General features: G+C 41.2%; 1 long non-coding RNA gene across 2 annotated transcripts in view; it reads left to right on the top strand.

The window, feature by feature from the left end:
* LOC123801638 (uncharacterized) overlaps window positions 1–11,364 on the top strand; it is an 89,327-nt gene extending 77,963 nt beyond the window's left edge. For both annotated transcript variants that reach the window (XR_006782282.2, XR_006782281.2), the window contains 2 exons: window positions 9,017–9,129; window positions 11,162–11,364. This is a non-coding gene — a long non-coding RNA (uncharacterized LOC123801638). The remainder of the gene's footprint in view (window positions 1–9,016; window positions 9,130–11,161) is intronic.
* The last annotated feature ends 8,740 nt before the right edge of the window (window positions 11,365–20,104 follow it).

The following is a 20,104-nucleotide window of genomic DNA, read 5'->3' as shown; positions in this document are numbered from 1 at the left end:
TTCCCTAAGGTGCGTGAATCGTGTGTTTTTGCCATGTACTCTGCCATTCGACAAGGATTGACATGACCGAAAGACCAATGGCCTGTGATGAAGCCTGGCACAAAAGGGGTGCCCTTTCCTCTCTCTTACAGAGCTTGAGTATAAAACATCCAGGGAGGGCCAGCCCTGGGTAAATGCAGAAGTGGAAAGAAGGAAGACAGGAAACAGAAGCCATGAGTAAGCAAAGCCATGAGGCAGAGAGAAAGTGAGTAGAGTGTAGTCAGTAGTGGTAGTTGGAAAAATAAGCAGGTAGACAGAAACAGAGACAGAAGAGCTGAATCGTGTGCATGGCAAGAAGCCAAGAGCTCCTGTGAGGTCACCAAAGGGTAGCTTCTACTAGAGACTAGAGAGCAGTTACTCAGGTGCTGCTGATGGACCGGAACAAAAATCCAGTTTCCCGCAAGCCTGCCAGTGAGACTTTGACTTACCTTTCCTGCTTCTTATGTCATATCCTTTTTAATAAACCTATGGAAATTGAGCCAAGTGATTATTTCTCCGTTCTTTGCACCCCAAAAGAATCTGATTAACAGAATATCGAAAACTTGCACAGCTCCTGGAACATAATAGGAGCTCCATATGTTGTGACTATTATTTTAAAAGTGATCATTGAAGCAAAAGCCAAACTGCACGCTAACACTCAAATCCAAGGGTCACAGTTGGTTTGGATTTGTAGTTTGGTAGCTTTTTTCCCCTCCTGCTTTAAAGGTTTTTTGGGTTTTTTTAGTTTTGTTTTGTTTTTTTAATTCTATGAGAGGGCCCAAATTGGATAAGTTAGGTGTGGAAATAAAACATATGTTCTAACAATTTGGGAGAGATGGATGAATCTCTTGGGATATGAGGTTTCACAAAATATTTCAAATTATTTTTCAAATATTATCGGCTTGGCAAAAACAAAATGATTTTCTAAAAGAATTTCTCTTTTCCACGTTCAAATGGTCTCAAGGGAAATGTAATGTACATAGTTCTAACTCATTTTACTTAACTCAGTATTGTTTTATAGGAATTGATTGATGTTTAAAAATTCAGTAAGTTTTTTAACTACGAGGTGTTTTTGGACAGTGAAACTGCCTCCTCAAAAAAGAGTTGAAATGGATGTTTTCTTAAAAGGGTCTTGGAGCTTGGACTCAAACCTTACCAAATATTTTTCCTTCCTTTGTACACAGAAAAAAGTAATCTCTGAAAAATCTCCTTTCTTTCAGTTATGAACAAAATGACAGTAATTGAATTCCAGAAAATTAGTAGGCAATAGGAAAGAAACCAAACATATTCCTTAAAAAAAAAAAAAAAGCTTTATTTATTTGAGAGACAGAGAGCAGAGGGAGAAGGAGAGGGAGAATCCCCGGGCAGACTCCCCGCTGAGCTTGGAGCCCCCTGCGGCGCGATCCCAGGACCCTGCGATCAGGACCTTAGGAGAAATCAAGAGTTGGCTGCTCAACCACATAAGCCACCCGGGCGCCCCAAAACCAAACATACTCTTAATCTAGGTGTTAAAAGGAAAGGAAAAAAGGGAAGACTGGAGAGAGAAAGAGGAACAGAAGGAAAAAGGCCTACTAAGGTGATGAAGAATCGTAGGTTTGTGAACGAAATGACATGTCATCAACAGCCCGCATTTTGCTACGGAATGCAGTAAGTCTCAGAACTGTCTGGCGAGCTCAACTGGTGTAAAATTATACTTTAACTCTGTTCCCTTGGTACCCTATTTTTCTCCCATTATAATAGTCATCAGACTTTATTGAAATCACTTCATAATTGACTGCCTTTCCTCTGCATTGTAAACTGTGTGAGATTAGAGTCCATTTCTGTTTGTTTCCCATCATTTCCAGAACCCGGCGTAATACAGGTGCTCAAACTATTTGTTGAATGAGGCATTATAACACAGTATGTCTAAGGGTTAAAAGCACAAGTTCTGGAATCAAATTCAGTGTCGTTTTCGACATCTGAAGAGTAGATATGGTACCGGTGCTTGCCCCACCGAGCTGTGGTGAGGATTGTGTGAGGAAGTCTGCGTACGGTTCCCAATATGCTGCTTGGCATATTGTTAGTGCTCAAAAAATGTTTGCTATAAAAATAATCACTAGTATTTCCCATGGCAATGAATCTAAGTATTTTTCTTTGAAAAAAAGTTTTTATAAAAGCCAACTAAAGATAGATTTTTTAAAACACACATTGTGATTTAGTCACGCACATTTTATCAGCACAGCCCGAAGCATTACTGGTGACGCTCTCTTCAATCTTCTTTTTTCTCCAATTGGCTGGTTGGCCATTCTCACCATTAGTGAGTCATTTGATCTTACTCATTTCTGGCTGAATTCAGTTGGGTGAAGCATTGTAATTCTAGATTCTTCCAGCCTAATAAGTATGTCAATTGTCTAAGAGGATGGCCATGATTTAATGGTTACATAATCAAGAATTCCTAGAGTAAGATTTTTCTTTTTCCAACACTGGCATGACTCTGACCCTGAACAGAGTGTACTTGGGTCACTCTGGAGATGTGGCCACTGCCCAAGTGTCCCTTGGACAGATGACACGGAGACTGAAAGCCCATCAACGACTGGCCTGTAAGTCCAGGAATGACATTAGCCTTTAGCTGAACCCAACCACGTGGCTGGAGGGCAATAATAAGAGCTAGAATTTATTGAACACCCACCAAGTGTGAGATGTTTTAAAAATATCATTTCTAATTGTTACAACAGACCTACGAAAGCCACCCTATATTCCCCATTTTGCAGATAAGAAAACTGAGACTCAATTAGGTTAAGTCAACTGCTCAAAACTTCACAAAATTAAGGGATGCCTTAAATGATGGCTCAGTTGGTTAAGCATCTGACTCCTGATTTCAGGATCTCAGGGTCAAGATCCAGCTCCAAGTTGGCTCTGCACTCAGTGAGCAGCCTGCTTAGGAGTCTATCAGTCTCTCTCTCTCTGCCCCTCCCCCCCATGTGGGTTCTCTCTCTCTCTCTCCCCCCTCTCTAAAAAAAAAAAAAAGCTGCTGGACTGAACTATCTTCACAATTTTTATGTAAATCTAAAACTGTTATAAAATATAAAGTTCATTTTATTTTTTTACAGATTGATTTATTTGAGAGAGAGAGAGAGCAGTGGGGAGGGACAGGGGGAGAGAGAGAGAAAATCTCAAGCAGACTCCCTGCTGAGCCCGAAGCCCAATGGGCAGTCCCAGGACCCTGAGATCATGACTGGAGCTGAAATCAAGAGCCCAATGCCTAACGGACTAAGCCACCCAGGCGCCCCAAAATATAAAGTTTATTTTAAAAATAAAAAAGAAACTTTTTTTTGTAAATGGAAACCCTCAGAAGAAAATGTTGATTAAAAATATAAATTTCTAAAACATGGAATCCGGGAGGAAAAAAAAACTGGACCTGAGATTAAACCCAGTTCTGCATTGAATTCAATGCAAAGAGCCTACGGTTTGCTGCCCTCCTAGCACTTGCATATGGAATTTATAAGATAGAAACAATTATGTGTTGGAGTCTTTTGTTTCACAACTGGGTGAGAATAGGAATGTTGCTTGTCTTATTCATTGTTCTATCTTTCCCATTCAATCCAATGCCTGGCATAAAATAATGCACCATAAATGTCCATTAAATGAGCGAATACACGCCCCCTTTTTTCTCTGGTGGCCTCTGGGAAATGCAATGAGTAGATACTACTAATTAATCGAACATACGTCATCAGGCATTGTTTGCATTAAGGTCTTCAATCTGAAAGCTGTACGGGGATGTAGTACGTTAGGGGCAGAACTAGCTTTTTGATGGGAACGCAATCTAAGGGGTGTTGGGATGCACCCCCAGTCTCACCACGATAGCTCTTGCACACACATACATTCACTGGCCATGCTGTCTAACCTGCGCCACTTGAAAAATTGCTCCATTAAGTAAATAAACGCCTTTTTAGGGAAGGTGATAAGGAGAAAGTATGTTACTGCACAGTTACCCTTAGTGGGGGAGGAGCGCTAATAAAGGGGATTGTGACAGCTAAAAAGCGCCTACTGGTGTCTAGGCAAGGAAGGCCAGGGAGCATGATTCTAGAAGATGGGGTGATGACTGCACACCAGTGGATGATGGGAGGCCTGGATAACAGTGACTGAGTTTTTCACTCAGCAGCTTTCTAGGCAAGACAGCTGAGCCCACTTCTGCCAGATGGCAAAGCCAGGCCTCGGGCTACTCCGTTAGGGAAGAGACGCTGGCAAACCGTTAGCACGGTTCTGCTCTTCCGTTCGCAGTTCCATGAGATTAGGAGCCACATCCCACCTGCCCACTGCTGCACGCTGAGCGTCTAACTCAGCAGAGCCTGCACAGAGTGGGTGCTCAGAAAGCAAGTGTAGCTTGAATAAGTAAGGCATGTTGTGTTTTAGGGATTTCACTTCCTAATCACTTTGGGGGGTATGGTTACAGGTAAAGTAACCCCCATATGGGGCACCTGGGTGGCGCAGTTGGTTAAGCGTCTGCCTTCAGCTCAGGTCATGATCCCAAGGTCCTAGGATTGAGCCCCACATTGGGCTCCGGGCTCAGCGGGGAGCCTGCTTCTCCCTCTCCTCTCCAGCTCCCCCTGCTTGTGCTTGTGCTATCTCTCTCTCTGTCAAATAAATAAAATCTTAAAAAAAAAAAAAAAGAAACCCCCAAATTGGCAGCTGTAAAGACGGCAAAGCCTTTATAAAAGTAATTCTTATTCCTAATTCCCTTTGCATTTCACTATTTTTAGAAGTCATGTATGGTTTTATTATTTTATAAGTAACAAACTAAAACTTTTAATTTCACCACCCATTCTTTTTCACCATTAATAGTTTGCTGAATAGCCTTCCAAACACATATGTAGATATTTATTTCTTATTATAGGAACAGGATCATACAATTTTATGATCTACTGTTTCCGTTTAATAATATATTGGGAATAAGTGATAAGAAATCCACTTCTATATCACCTGTCTTAGCAGCTCTGTGACATTTTTGCTAGTACACCTATGCTACATATCTATCTTACTGGTTTTTTTTTTTTTAAGATTTTATTTATTTATTTGATAGAGATAGAGACAGCCAGCGAGAGAGGGAACACAAGCAGGGGTAGTGGGAGAGGAAGAAGCAGGCTCATAGCGGAAGAGCCCGATGTGGGGCTCGATCCCAGATCGCCAGGATCACACCCTGAGCTGAAGGCAGACGCTTAACCACTGTGCCACCCAGGCGCCCCAACTATCTTACTGGTTTTTAAACATTGAACAAGGCTTTACTGAAGGCTAAGGTTAACAGGAGAGAACAACAATACGAAAGCAGTTTACAACTGGATACTAGAGCTGGTAACTCCCAGAGTCCACAGGTCCAAGGCCCTTTGCAGGATTCCCCTAAGGGCCTGTAAGCCATCTCGTACCTTAATCATAGCCTGTGCCCCACTACACGGCTTCCTCACCCCATCCATCTTCTGATTTATCTTTAGAATAGACCATTACCCCCAATTTTTTGGAGGACCTCATCATCTATTGTCCACCTCCACCTGCATTCTCCCTTTCTCTTTATTCCCAGTCAGAAAATGTAACCCTAGCAGCACAGAAAAGTTTTCATCAATTCAAGGAAAAAAGCAGCTCAGGGTGACCTACCCAGTTACAACCAGCTCATGGGCTTCTGCCCTGCTCTTGAAGGCTTCTGCTCTTAGGTGATGAAAGGGAGTTTCCTCGTACCTCTTAGATTACTTTTCTCTGTCCCTACCCACCCCCATATCTCCTCAGCCCGTATCCTGAGTCCACTTGCAGAAGTGCAGGCCATGCCTCTGTGACCCTGTGCCTCTCCTTCTGTTCGGCATGCCTGAGTCACCACCGCAAAACTTTCTCTTTCTGCGGGTCCCACACTACCTGCCAGTGGGCCGCACAAGAATGTGCTGCTGTTTCTCTAACTTTAGGAGTGCCACAGGCTATGTCTCCATGGAACACAGAGAAACAATTATTCAATTCAACAAATATCTATGGAACACCAGACCCTGAGCAAGGCTGAGTTGGAACAGGGACAGGGAGTAAAGGCATTGAGGGGATAAGAGACACTGAAGCACAGAAAACACATAGGCAAGTAGGTCTGAGAAAGGCGACACAACACCGAACCTCTTTGCCTGTATGTGACATGAGGGCAGGGAGTTCTGTGTTGCCTTGCTGGTTTCGTTTTATTTGGGTTTTCACTGCTGTCTTCCCAGTACCCGAAAGAGCGGCCGGCACATAGTAGACATTTGATTAATATTTGCTGGACGCCTGAATGGACTCGCATTCTAGTAAAAGAGACAAAGACTGCACAGTAATACGTGTTCCCGCCGCGCCATGTATAGTAAAGGCACCACATCCAGCCTAGAGCGGATTTGAGAATTTGGTCTTCCGGTTTGCCAAGGCGGTGTAGGAAGACTGGAGGGTGCTAAATCAAACGGTTTTATCTCTTGGCCAAACGGTTCTGCTCAAGAAACAAAATATTAAAGCTTCAAACTTTTTATTCTCAGTTTCTCACTAGTGTGTAGCTGTAACTTTAGTTTTTCTTCATGGCTGGGTGTACCTTTAATGCCTATTTCCATTTGTGTATCATTAGAATCCAAATATAAATTTTTTTAAAGATTTTATTTATTTATTTTACAGAGAGAGAGGGAGAGGGAGCACAAGCAGGGGGAGCAGCAGGCAGAGGGAGAAAGAGAAGCAGGCTCCCTGCTGAGCAAGGAGCCTGATGCAGGGCTTGATGCCAGGACCCTGGGATCATGACCTGAGCTAAAGACAGACACTTAACCAACTGAGCCACCCAGGCGCCCCACCAAATATAAGTTCCTGTAAATAATTTTAATATAACCTTCCTTTTTCTCACTGAGTAGGCATTGTTCTTTCTGATCAAATATTAAAATGAGTAGAGAAGGAGAAGAGGAAAAATAACAGCGGAGTACCCTAGGAACAGCAAAACCAGAAGGAGGCAGTCTGCGGGTTACTGAAAAACGAGGGGGCCCTAGTTTCTAAAAACTGCGCCAAATACTTAAAGGGAAATTCTCCCATCACAGAACAAACTAGAAGTTAAAAGTAAAGCTACCAAAGCCTTTCACCACATCATTCTAATCTGAGCATGCGAGTGAGCAATTTGAGGGTCAGGCTCCATTGCCAGCTGCGCTTTGACTGTATGCTATCATAAAATAATTTGTGTTCTACCTGGAAAATCTCTCGCCTGAGACTTAGAAAGAAGATAGTATTCCTTTAGGAAGGAAAATTATCTCCTAAAATGAAAGGAAAATATGCTGTTGAACATGACTTTATGGGTCCTTGTTCCCAAGTAAGCCCAGAAAAGGATTTTCTAGCAGAAATTTTCAACTACAAGACTACCTCTGACTCTAAACATATTGTTGGCTTCCGCAGATTCCTACAGGAGCAAGGCACAGATGGCTTATTATATTGAGATTCTTCAAGGGCTCTCTGTATGTTGATGATATTAGTTTTATGCACATGAGTGACATAGCTTAATTTGCAAATAATAGACAACAAGAGCATTTAGTGGTAAAATAGAATGCCATTTGGACTATTAACGTTTTCATTATGGAAAATGCAGAGTGGTGTGTAAACTTTGGGGTAAATATGTTTATCTCTGTTAATGGTGTGGATGCCTTGCAACAAAGACTTGCTGAATAGAAATTGAGGCTGGTGGTGGTCATACATAATGTATAATACTGAAGAGCTAAGGCCACAAAAGCCCGCATTTCCTGGGTAACATTTAATATAGAAACTACATGTATAATTTCACAAGTCAACTCAAGAGGTTAAAACTGATGGATAATAAATTGAAAAAGAGTGGTCTAAAGAATTCATCCTGTTTTATTTTTCCAGTAGACAGGCAAAATATTCATTTCATTAACTTGGTAATGCCTTAGACTAGAATTATTCTCTAAACAGGGCTGGTGCTGTTTCACAGATCCATAAAATTTTTCTTACTATGCATGTAACATTCATTCCTCTCATTTTTTCAGTTCAAGAAGCAATGCTTCTAATGAAAAATGTTCAAACTAAATGTCTAACAAAATGATTTTGTTTTTCTCTTTTCAAACACTGAGGAAACCATGCAGGAAAAGCAAAGAAATCATTCTCTTTTGCGGTGAAAGCATTCATATTTGATAAGTGATTTGAAAGTAAAATGAGATTTTATATAAACATCATTTTACATTTTTTATGGACTTATCTTTATTGGTATTCTTTTCAGGAAAGGGTCATTACTAAAAGAAATATGAGCGTATCAAAAATATATATGACAAAGTACAGTTATTGATCATTTGCATTAGAGAAATAAAGAAATCTTGCAAAGTGGATATGAGAAAGAATCTAGTGATAAAAAGCTTCCAGGAGAGTGGTATTAAAGACAAAAACCAAAAACGTTTTCCTTTATGTGAACATAGGACTGCTACCTAGAAATACAATCCAAAAGATACAAAGGAGAGACAACAAATTTCTTGGGGAAAATAAAAAACCCAGAAAATTCGCTAGTAAATTTCTGTTTTCAGAATGTTATCTATAGCATAATGTGGCCCTTCTGGATGGCTGCCAAATCGCTGGACTGGAAATGTGGTTATGGGATCTTTGTTTCACATTCTTGCTCCACCCCTAAAATTCTTTTCTACCACATTTAAACCATCAATTGGCAATTAGTTTAGCATTTCTTATGTATGTAGGGGCCCTGGGCTCTAGTGAAGTCTCATAAAACTGTTTCTAACATATTCCACAGTGGAGTAAAAAGCAAACTGACAAATGACCCCCACCTTTAGCTTTGCACCCCTCTGGCTAGAACTATGTAAAAAACAGAGCAACTGTGTTGGTGTGATTGCTGCTGAGAACTGGGGTAGTACATTACCATCTTAGAGAATAACCAAAGCCAGATTGCACTTTTCAGCACTTTGTAAGGAGACATAGGATTTTACTCAGGGTGTAATCTTGGCATATATTAATGTATTTTTATTGAGGATCTACTCCATGCCAGGTACTAAGCTACTTGCTGTAGACGATGCAAAGATGAATGGAATACAGTTACGTCTTCAAGGGGCTTACAATAAGGAGTGGACCTGAAATATCATACAAACAGCTATTATAAAGGTAGGTCTGATATGAAACCTTGATTGTCTGATATATTCGTACGCACCTTCAAAGAAAAATAGCTTGAAACCATTACTTTTTGTATACGTTATGCGTCCCAAGCCTTAAAAGATTCGATCTGAGACCAACACCCAAATCCAGAAATGGTCTGGAGCATAAGCTCTGCCCAAGACAGGAGTCCAAAATTGCCGAGTGCCTCATTGGCCCCATGATTAAGTTCACCTTCCGGAAGTTTGAATGTGAGACAGGCAGAGAAGAGTAAGTTTGTTGGTAATGTGGCTGAAGTCGAAGAAGTAGAGATAGATGCTTACGTCACTGTGATAGCAGAAAATCAGAATAAGGAGCAAGTGATGATGCGCTCCTTGAGCGGAAGCCGAGCAGAACGCTAGAGCTCCTTCTGAGCCTGGAGGGTCCCCAGCATTGCTGTGTTCTGGAATCAGGTTCTGTTCTCCATGGATTTGCCTGTTGAGACCATAGGTCTTTCCCGGGTGCCTGGGTGTGCCCTGACAAGACCCCTCCCAACACAACAAAACAAGAGAAGTTTAAAGGGTTACATGCATAGCAGTAGACTTGCTCTTACCTTAAAGTTTTGGCATCAGACACTTAGAAGGTTCACAGATACTGGAATGAGTATTGTTGAACAAGAGAAGTGGGCGAAGTACAATGAGAGGTAAGAAGAGTGGAAAATTTCTCCCGGGCTGAGAGAATCAGACACCAGCCTTCACGAGACATCGTCATTGGAGCAGAGCCTCCAAGTCAGACGCTACCTAGTTGGGAGTGAAGGGAGGGACTGCTCCCCAACATATCTCTTAAAAGGGGACTTTTAAGCTGTTTTTCAGGTATTACGTTGTCTCGATAGTTTTTAAAGCTACAATGGAAATACATTGACGAGAACGTTATGAAAAGAGCAGTTAAAGGGTTGCACTTTTTGAGAGTAGTCACTTCCCCCTAAAACCCAAGGACCAGGTCTGACACCTGGAGCTCTGCCCCCCCCCCCCCCCCCCCCCCCCGTTAAGAGAACAAGTCTTGCAAATGCATGAGGGTTGGGGAAGATGCAGACTTGGAAGTAAGAATTACATTACAGACAGCGGACAAAGTCTTAGTGGCAGGGTAAGGAGGGATTCGTTTAGCTTCAAGTGAACACCAAGGGAGGAATATTCATGGGAAATGAGGCTGGAAAAGTAGATCCTGATCTGAACTTTATCCTGTGGGTATTTAGACTGTAGGCCTTTATGATTTCTAAACAAGGTCGAGGCGGGGTTGGTGGGTGGTGGTGGTGGGATGTCAGTGTTGTGCTTCAAGAGGATTCATCTGAAAATAGTGTATGAAGTGGATTTGAAGAGTCAGTGGGGGCAGTTAGGAGCCCAGTGCAGAACTCCAGGTGAGAGATAATGTGCATTATGGTCAGTGTAAAACTACATATACTTTACAGTGTTCCTGTTCAGTATTTGTGTTAGTGTCTTGCATTTATACCCATCTCCATTATTTATTTATTACAGCTCTTTATGGTAAGTCAGTACCACAGCAATACTACACATCTTTCTTTAATTTATAGCAATGGGATTGCATACAAAATGCAAAATTCCGTAACAGCTTGTTTCTTCAACAGCACATAAGGAAAAATAATAACCATTCCACACATTGTTTACTATTTTGGGTAGAGATGTTACTGAAACCTAATCAGTCTCATTTTTTTTTTTTTTTACAAAGTAATGCTTTTTTTTCTTCTTCTTCTCAGATGCTCTGAGAATTGGTAGATTTGAGAGAAAACCAAAAGCAATCTACTTTAGGATGTTGAGTTTTATAGGTTAATGTCTCAGGGCGTAACATTGTACATGTCAAGATTTTAAAACTCACATCTCACCATGTGTCATTACACGCATTGCAGCAGCCTGCCTCTGACTATCTGAAAGTGAGCTTGTGATGAATGGTTTTCAAGCGTTCTGTTCTAGAAATATTTGAGAAAGATGGCCCAAGAGTCTATTGATAATGGCATCAGAGTTTTTCTTTCTTCTTTTGCTTTATTTTGTAGGATTCCTGATTTTCCTTAGAAAAAGAACCAGACCAATGGATTCTCAATCTTTTCCATCTGAGGCACAAATGATTGGAGCTAATCACAGTCATCATGTACTCCCATGGGAACTAGGTGCAGATCCTACTCAAGAAAGCATACGAACACTCGCTTCATTTTGGGAAGCATGTGCTAGGGTTAAACCTGAGCATGAATTAAAAATTTTAAAGTCAATTCAAGTATGAAAGACTTTAACATTTGTTAGAAATGATTTGTGGATATCCTCGCCACTAAATACATCTCAACAGCTTGCTTAGTTGAGAGCCCGCAGCCTCGATGATCCTGTCACCATCAGGTATTACTCAGTGTCGGTAAAGTGCGCGCGTGCACGCACACACACACACACACACACACAACGTACTTCCCCACCGTCCACACATGTGTGTATTCCCAGTCTTAATTAGACGAAGACCTTTCCTTCTTTCCTTCTTACCTTTGTTTTCTGAACTTAGATTTTTCAAACTCTCTCAACAATTACATACAATTGCACAGAATTTACTCTTTAATTTTAGATACAAGTTCATTTATTTTTTTAAACATTCATTTATCTCTTTTTGCAAGAGAGAGAGAGGGAGAGTGCACAAGCCGGGAGATCGAAAGGCAGATCAGGACCCTGGGATCATGACCTGAGCTGACGGTGGACACTTAGCTGACTGAGCCACACAGGCGCCCCAATACAAGTACATGTAATAACAACAAATTTTCATTTAAAAAACTAGATTGGTTATTGAGGGTTTGTTTTGTTTTATTCATTTTCATAAAACTGATTTCAGGCTAACGGGTATCCTAAACCATAAGGAAAAAACAAGAAATACATAAAATATGTAATCATGAGGAGAACTTGCCCTCTGCTCACAATTTTATCTATTAACAGAACTCTTTTGGGTCATCCTACCATTAACTTTTTAAAAATACAAAGCTGTATCACATTCTGAAACCAGAAAAAAACAATTGAGTGGAGCATCCATTTGTCCTTCTTTATCGATGTAATAGTTGGTTTTCAGGATGGTTTTTTGGAAGTACGTATTAATTATATTTTAGTATATCTTCTTGGGTTGGCCACATTCTTATCATTCTGACACATATCAAAGTTCATTTTAGGATTTCTGTATTTGTTTATTCAATGAATATTTTTTGAGTGTGTACTATGTGTTCTGGTGATGGGAATTCACCAGTGAATAGAACAGATACCAATCTTAGCTCACGTATAGCTTAGTTTCTAGTTGGAGGGAAGACAGACCGTGAACAAATAAATAAGTCAAACATATTGTGTGACAGATGGTGATCTGTGGAGAAAAGCAACGCAGATAAAGGAAAGAGAGTTCTGGAGTGGAAGTTGCGATTTTAAATAAGGTGGTCAGGGACCTCATGGAGAAAGAAGCATTTCAGCAAAGAGCTGCAGGGAGTGAGAGTGAATCCTGTGGTTACGTGAGGAGAGGAGCCTTCCAGGTAGGAGGAACACACCTGCAGAAGCCCTGAGGTGACTGTGTGCCGGTCTGTCTGGGGAGCAAGAGGAGGCTGGTGTGGCATCAAAAGAGGGGGAGGAGCAGGTGTAATTAAGATCCCTAATCACTTGACTGAATTAAAAGGGAAATTACAAAAGAGTGCCTAAAGGTAAGAGTGCCACCAGAAGCAGATGTTGCAGATGTGCTCTCCTGTGAGCCTGGAAGCAAACTGCCCTGTTGTGGAAAGGGTCCTGGCCGCTTAGCGGAGGGCCTCCCTCCCACAGCCACAAGAACTGTATTCTGCCAACAACCGGTGAGCTTGGAAGAGGACCCCAGCTCCAGATGAGATCACAGCGCCGGCTGACATCTTCATTGCAGTCCCGAGACCCTGGGAGAAGGACCCAGTTATGCTCTGCCTAGACTCTTGACCATGGAAACTGAGATCATAAATGTTTATTATCTTAAGATGCTCAGTCTGTGGTAATGTGATGCAGCAACAGAAATTCATACAGCCAGTAGAGAGTGACGAGAACTTTAGAGACAATAGGAAGAGCGGATGATAAAGAGCAGCACTGTCCCTAGGCTGAGACAGAGCACGGAAAGAAGGGACACTCTACTTTCCCCTCAACCCCACTACTGGGGCTGAGATCCGGGCCTTGTGGGAGAGGGCAGGTGTGGCTCATTGAAAAGCAGAGAAGTTGCTGTGGGCTGTACTGGTAGGACTTGCTGGAAATCTGCCTTGAGGAACTTGCTGGAAATCTGCCCTCTGGGATAAGAGTCATCAACCTACAGCCTGCAGCCTGGCCCACCACCTGTTTTTATACAGTCTAGGAGCTAAGAATGGCTTTTGCGCTTTTAAATGGTTAAAAAAATCAAAAGAATATTTCCTGGTATGTGTAAATTACATGAAAAAAATGTCAGTGTCTATAAACAGAGTTTTATTGGAGCGTACACACACATAAAGAGGAGGAGGATATACTATTAGGAAATTAGGGGGGCTTCTCATGGGTCATTTTGAGAGTTCTGTGTTTGATTGAGATGGGAAGTCATTGGAGGTTTTGAACAAAGGAGTGAAAAGGTTTAAATTGTGACTGACCTGAGCATCAGGGGATGGGAGACGATATGAGTTTGAGGTCACTTAATGACGACTTCTAGAGAGCCAAGGTGTTTTATGGAGCTGAGATAAGATTTAGTGTCTGAGAAGTTTCATAGTTTTGGTTTTTTGGGTTGTTTTGTTTTGGTAAAAAAAAAAAAGGAAGGAAGAAAGGAGGGAGAGAGAGAAGGAAGGGGAAGGAAGAAAGAAGGAAGAGAGAGAGAGAAAAAGATCAAGTAATGTTGAGACACTGAGAGTACAAACTTGGATTATAACATTATCCATTCTCCTGATGAGCCTGAGGAGTTAAAACAATCTGGAGAATATACACAGATGGTCCCCAATTTACCATGATTCAACTTACAATTTTTTACTTTACAATGGTGAGAAAGCCATACGCATTCAGTAGAAACCATACTTTGAATTCTGAGTTTGGATCTTTTCCCAGGCGTGTGATAATCAGTATGATCCTCTCTGGTGGTGCTGGGCAGCGGCAGCCACAGCTCCCAGTCAGCCATGTGACCAGGAGGGTAAACAGCCGGTGCGCTGACACGTTCTATACCTGTGCAACCATCGGTTTTTCACCCTCAGTACAGGATTCAACAAATTGCATGAGATATTCAACACTCTCTTATAATACAGGCTTTGTGTTAGAAGATTTGCCCAAGTGTAAGGGGTTCGGGGCATGTTTAAGGTGGGCTGGGCTAAGCTATGACGTTCGGTAGCTTAGGTGTATTTCAATGCATTTTCGACTTTCGATACTTTCGCTTTATGGTGCGTTTACTAGGATGTAAGCCCATCACAAGTCAAGGAAGATTTGTGGTGTGTTTATGGTCATAATAAATAGATGATAATTCTTTGTGTTTACTCACAGCTTTTCTTCAAGCCAGGACAAGCCCTGCTACCGTGTCAGTTAAACCATCTGCAAAATGCACAAAAACTGTATTTGGAAACATTTCCTTGGCATTGTGGGAAAGTCAATTAAGTAATGCCTGTAAAGTACTTCAAGATCCTGAAGAACACAAAACTGACCTAAAAAAAAAGAATTTTCAATTATTGCAAGGAAGTACATTATTTGGGGCATCTGTTTTACCTTTATAAATTATCTTAGTGATAATTTCTCCCCAATACTAGTATCAATACATACTGTCTAACAGGGACTCAAAGAGCCTGTTCTGAGACATAAAACAGTAATTTTGGAAAACAGCTAATTATTGCACTGGTATTTATTAAATTTGGCCCTGTTTTACTACCAAAAACAAATTTAACAAAAGTTCTTTTGAACAGTAGTTCTCAAAGTGTGGTCCTGGCATCCCTGAAAGTTCCAAGACCTTTCTAGGAGGTCTGCAAGGTCAAACATATTTAGAATAATACCAAGCTATTATTTTCTTTTTTCATCTTCATTTCTCTTATGTGTGTACGGTGGAATTTTCTAGAGGCTGTTTCATTCTAAATAGGTAGAATTCAGGAGCAGATATGAGAATCTAGCTTCTCGTATTAAGTCAGACATTACAGAGATTTGCAAACATGTTAAAATAATGCCATTCTTCTCGCTACTTTTAAAGATTAGGTTATTTTTATAAAAATCTTTTTTATGTTAACATGCAATGAGTTTATTATTGTTATTTAAAATGAATAAATAAGGAACTCCATAATTTTTAAGTGTGTGAAAGGATCCTGAAATCACAAAGTCCGAGAACCACTGTTTTATTTATTTATTTTTTAGAACCACTGTTTTAGAATGTGAGTTCCAAGAGAGCAAAAGTTTTTTGTTTTGTGAATCAATGCACCAGGCATATTAAGTACTCAACAAATACTTGCTGAATGAATACATGAATGAATGAATGGTTACTAACATGTCAAATGAACTAACATGGGCTTCTCAAGGGACTGAAACAAACAGGAATATTTGGGTTGTTGAGGTTTGTAAATACATTAGGATGGACTTATTTTATGCATGCATTAGAATTATTGATGAAAAATTTCAGAATAAAGTGAAAAAATCATTTATATTTCCATTTACAACCTCTCCATATTCACAGACCCCTGATATTAAAAATAATCACCCTTTCAGTGAAAACCAAGAAGTTTTTTTGAGTTTTCAGCATCTGAATGACTGGTCCTCTTATCTTTTTGGTACATTCACAAACTCCTATATCTTAGCTTTCACTGGACGTTTGACAAGGTAAATAATCTTCTACCGAAACAAGAAGAATTGAGCAAAAAAAAATGTGACTTGCTTCTTTTAGCTGAGGACATATGGATACTAAATTAGAAGCCTGGTCCCAAAAGGTTAATGCCCCTAGGGTCCAGAATTGATGTTACAATATATCTAATAATTGTGATTAAGGAGAAAAGACAGAAACTAGGAAAATCAGGCTTGTAATTAATAGTAGTCCAATGAGGGGCACCTGAGTGGCTCAGTCAGTGATTCCAGGGTCCTGGGATCAAGTCCCATGTCAGGCTCCCTACTCTGCAGGGAGCCTGCTTCTCCCTCTGCCCCTCCCCCACTCGTTCTCTCAATCTCTCCCTCTCTCTCTCAAATAAAGAAATAAAATCCTTAAAAAAATAGTAGTCCAATGAGCACCACCTTGGAGCACCACCTTGGAGAACTAGAAGAAAGCAATTAAAAAATAATCTGACTTTTGATCTTTCTTTCTTCCTTTCCTTCCCTCTTTCTTTCTTTATTTCCCTACTTACTGAGAGAGAGAGAGAGAGAGAGAGAAAGCATGGCACACATGAGCTGGGAGAAGGGGCAGACGGTGAGAGAGAGAGAGAAAGAATCTCAAGCAGACTCTGCATCACGCATGTAACCTGAGGCAGGGCTCGGTCTCACGACCCTGAGATCACGACCTGAGCCGAAATCAAGAGTCAGACACTTAACCAACTGAATCACCCAGCGGACCTCTGACTTTAAATATTCTTAAAAACAAAACAAGCATTAAATAAAGTTACTATCGCATTAAATAGATAGAAACAAAAGCAAGAAACTTAAATTGATTTGCAAAGACCTCGCGTGTCCTATTATTTGTCCTATTATTTTTTCTAGAGCAGCTTATCAGCAAATCTTTATTAAGTAACTACTATGTGCTCAACTCTCCCTGGCTCATAAAATTTATATTTCAGCGGAGGAAGAGACAAGCAATCAAATAAACAACCAAGATAATTTCACGTACGGTGAGCGGTGAGCCCTAAGTAAAAGAATGAAACAGGCCGTTGTGCTAAAGGGTGATTATTTGAAGGGTAGAAGCAAGGGAACAGGGTGCGGAGCGATGATGTAGACTGGGGGTTGGGGAATCTCTCAGTGAAGTGGAGGTTTTAAGCTGACACCTGAAAGGCGGGAAGAGGCTTGCTGGCAGGAGCATGCAAGTATAGGGCCCCAAAGAGGCTGGAGGAAAAAGGTGGCTAGTGTACTGGGAGCCCAGAAAAGAGAAGGGTCCTCGGTGGTGAGGTCAGAAGCCACATGAAATAGCTTGAAGAAGTTTGAATTTTCAAGGAAAAGCCTTTGAAGAGTTTGATCTAGTCATGTGATTCAGCTTGCATTTTGAAAAGAATCAGTCTGGATGCTTCATGGGAAATGCATTGCAGAGGAGCAAGAGTAGACGCAAGGAGACCCGTTAGAGATGACTGTCCCCCTGGGACAGGGACGATGGATGGTGGTTTGGACTGCAGTGGTAGCAGTGAAGAAGGGGACAAGCGGACAGATGTGGGATCCGTGTGTTCTTTGTTTAAAATTACGCATGGCACTTGTCTGGTTTATAGGAGGAGTTTAACAAATGGTACTTGTTACGTTGCTGTTCTGTTCTTAAGCAAGAAGCTTGAGGAGATTAACGAACTTGTTCTAGCTCACAGGACTAGTAAATTCAGCCAGTGCACCGCTCTCACTGTCGCTGGGTCCTCTTCCACCAAACACCAAACGCCTTACCTGAGTTCTTTTTCCTTCCAATCTTTTCTGCATTTAGCTGCCATTCTGACCATCCTCGAACATTCTTTCATTATGTTTATCTTGCTGATAAGCACATTATATTTATTCATGCAGTTATTGAGTAATTGCAGTGAACTAGGCTTGCATGGAGGGTGGGGTTCACACACCTTAGACAGGGGTTTTGCCTCTGGAATGTCAGAATTTACTTGGGGAGACATGGTTAACACAAATGAAATAATAGAGAGATCAAAAAGAGAATGGCATAATTGACAAAACTTTCATAAAGGATCTTGAAAGAGAGAGCATTTTAGTAAAGAGAGAGATGAAAAGATGCTAGGTGAAAAAATAAGCAAAAACAACATCCTGGTTTTGTGGCGTGGAGTAGGGGTGTGCTTGAGAGGAGAGCATCTGCTCTGGGAAGGGGGATGACAAAGAGGTAGGGCAGGATGGTGCCAAGCCATGCATGTGATCAAAAGCTGGGCAGCAAGGATTTGGACCTGATTCAGCTCGATATAAAGCGTTATTAAAGATTTGTAAGCAAGATCTGGTTGCAGTGAAGGCTTTGCTGGGACCAATGATCATTTCTCCCTCTAATTTTGAAGGTAGTTATCATCATCTTTAGGTACTCATTAGGTACTTAGCTTGTAACTCTTTGCACTTTAAAACTCTATAATCTGTGTGACTGCAACCTGTATGGAATGGGTGCAGAGTAAATGTTTGATGATGATGAAAGACATGTGTAAGGAAGATTAATTTGGCAACTGCATATGGCCTGAATTGAGAAGAAGAAAGCCAAGAGGTAGGGAAATCGTGAGGATGTTGTTCTATCAATATAGGCATAAAGGAAGGAATGTGGAAGAGACAGATATGAGAAAATACTTAGGAAGTATGGTTCAAAGGAACTGAACCAACTTGAATGTGGAGTGGGTTAAAAATTGATTTAAGTCTTCAACTCTAAGTGTTTTGAAGGGCCATGATGGCACTCAGGTAAGATGGAGATTTGGGAAGGGGAATTGGTTTGGGGGAATAAGGTGAAGGATTTAGTTTTGGACAGGCATCCCAGATGATGACAGGACATTCACTTAGAAATGGCCTAGGAATTTGGCTAGATGAGAATGAAGCGACTATGTAGAAACAGGGCTGAAGTTTTGTTATAAATTTATTCACCTCAGCAGATATTCATAGAGGTACTACTACGTGCTAAGAGCTATGGGATATAGAGTTAAAGGAGGCAGAGACTTTGAGGAATTAACGTAATGGGGAAAACAGATGTGCGAAAGGGAATAGAAAGTCTAATGAAGTAAGTGGCCAGAGGAGATTATATACTGAGAAAGCAAATTAAATAGCACCTATTAGTGATACAAACTTCCCACTAGAGAAAAGTGGGGAGTCCATGAAAGCACCCACAGTTAGGTCCTTCTGGTTAATTTTTTCTACTCTGTGTCCTGCTACTCTGGCCACAACTGTCTGGACTCAGGATTGGCCCCCAAGTGAAGGCAATCGCCTCTAAGCCAGGCATAAAGAAGACCAACTACCAATCAGGTGGCCCATCAGGAAAATTGTGTCCCATAAAAGCCCTTCTTATTGAATAGTGAATGACAGATACCTATAGATCTTCTCGCTTGGGATGTTTTAAATGTAAGTCACGGAGAGCAGTCACTAGAAGCAGAGATGGCAGTAGAAGTCGGGACTGTACATGAGAAAGAAGCCGAGAGGCTGATTCAGGAGAATGGCAAAATTCCCAGAGCCTGGGCAATAGATGCCTGTCAATGAGGGAAAGAGCAAGGCACCAGAGCCTGTTGCGGGATCATAAGAACTGCAGTTGATTTCTGGAATCAACAGTAGTTCTGGCTGATTGGTATGTTTTTCTAAAGTTTCCTCATTTCCTTAAAATAAACCCTCAGTGTTCGTAGTGTTCTGAACATGTCCTGGCACTTTATATCTCATAAGAGCCCAGCTAGCACAAAGGGATTTCTGTTGTTTGGGCTTTCATTATATCTGCAGAAGAGGGTATCTTGTGAAGTGTAGGTCAGTACGATCTTCATAAAGCACCATCAAAAGGATGTTCACAAGGGCACGTGCGTATGTGGCTGCCTTCCCACGGTAGAGGGTAAAAACCTCAGTTACATCCTAGAGCAAGCCTCGAATCCCCAAGTTTATACTTTTTGCTATTCCCTCTCTCTTTTCCCATCGTGATCACAGTAGAGGTCTGTGTGCTTGACCTTGGGGGGGAGCAGAGAAAAGGAGAGCTATGTACACTATTCAACGCAGGCACCAAGCTTAAGGAAGAAAACCCCAGAAGACAGTAGACAGTGTAGCTGCCAAGAGCCATGTGAGTGTCAAGATCAGAGTTTCTCAGTGTACAGACCAGTTTAGGATCACCTGATTTGTTAAAAAATGAAGATTTGTAGATCCCCTTACCCCAAGTAAATGGAATCTCT

Source organism: Ursus americanus, chromosome 25, assembly GCF_024610735.1.
Source record: "Ursus americanus isolate L20-20 chromosome 25, mUrsAme1.1.p, whole genome shotgun sequence".
Classification (NCBI taxonomy): domain Eukaryota; kingdom Metazoa; phylum Chordata; class Mammalia; order Carnivora; family Ursidae; genus Ursus; species Ursus americanus.
Note: the sequence above shows the minus strand (reverse complement) of the source record. Positions and strands in the feature narration are given on the sequence as shown.